Below are 1,358 nucleotides of genomic sequence, written 5' to 3'. Positions count from 1 at the left end.
CTAGAGTCCTTTCATCAGGGGACCTCATCCTTCTTCACACAGGCTATATAGCTCCCCCAAACCATTTTTCCCCTCTCGGGTGTGGTCCCTCAAGGGACCTTTGCCTACCAGCCTTGGCCTACCTCCAGGCCAGTCGAAACCCCTGGCCCTTGGCTCTCCGACATCCCTCGCAGTGGGCCCCTGGCCCGGTCTGGTCCTGGCCCCAGCATGGGCCAGTCGAGGGTACTCTCTCGATTGGCCGGAGTCTCTAGCCCGTCACTCCCTCCAGGGGTCCACCCTCTGGGCCCAGATGACACCATGATGTTTTCATATGTTCCAGTCCCACACTATGGCCCCTACTGTAGGACCCCACTTGGGTTCCTCCCTTCAGGCGAACTCTGCTGCCGTCATACCAGGCCATATATCTCCCTGCCACTGGTTCCCCTTTGGGTGCGGTCCCCTCACTGGGACCTTTGGCTCCTCTAGCCCCGGCCCACCCACAGGCCAGTCAGGATCCCAAGCCCCTGGCTCTTGGGCGTCCCTCTTGGTGGGCTCCCTAGCCCTTCTGACCCTCCTGGTCCTGGCCCCCGCCTGGGCCGGTCAGGGAAAGCTCCGACAGGCCTCGATGCATGTCCCTCACTCTTTCCCCGGGGTCCCCCTCTCTGGGTCCTCCTTCACGGATGTGGGGAGCTGGGATACCTCACACCACGACTGGTGCCTCAGGGTCTCACAGGGGACTCTCACTCCCCTGCAGGGCAGCAGGTTGTGGTGCTACTACAGATGTTATTTTCGACCCACACTCTGCCTCCCCACAGCGGAGGACTCACTGGGGTCAGGACTCAGCCCTCTCACTCTCTGGCTGAGCCCCCGTTCTTCCCTCACTGGGCTCCACATCTCTGCCTCTCACACCAGGGCTTCTCATCGTGGCCCCCTCACACTGGGGCTTCACACTGCGGCCCCCTCACACTGGCTGCTCTCAGCGCTGCCCCTTCTCACTGGGGCACCTCAGCACGGCCCCCAGATCTCTGCTTCTTACTCACTGGGGCTCCTCTTCACTACCCCCTCACACTGGGGCTTCTCATTGATCATAAGTGCCCCCTCTACTCGGAGTCTCGGGGCTTGCCTCCTTGGGTAGGCTCAGGTGGCCGCAGCTGTACCTGGTCCCCACTACCTCCTCGGAGTCTTGCACCTACAGGGCTCGGGCGGCCTCAGTCATACCTGGCCTCTAATTCTCTCTCTCGGTGTCTCAAACCCCCACAGGGCTCAGGCAACATCAGCCATACGAGGCCCTGGCTCCCCACTCTCCTCCTCGGGGCTTGCACCCTGACAACTACCTCCAATGGAACGCAACCCACCCAAAGGTGAGGGCTAGGGGTTAA

At 61.9% G+C, this 1,358-nt stretch overlaps 1 protein-coding gene across 1 annotated transcript in view; it reads right to left on the bottom strand.

The window, feature by feature from the left end:
• Positions 1-1,358, bottom strand: part of RIBC2 (RIB43A domain with coiled-coils 2) — a 20,672-nt gene that overhangs the window by 9,723 nt on the left and 9,591 nt on the right. The gene's annotated exons all lie outside the window — the stretch shown is intronic.

This window comes from Gavialis gangeticus, unplaced genomic scaffold, assembly GCF_001723915.1.
Source record: "Gavialis gangeticus isolate Ggan-Ray unplaced genomic scaffold, GavGan_comp1, whole genome shotgun sequence".
Lineage (NCBI taxonomy): Eukaryota > Metazoa > Chordata > Crocodylia > Gavialidae > Gavialis > Gavialis gangeticus.
This window is presented reverse-complemented; position numbering and strand designations above follow the sequence as displayed.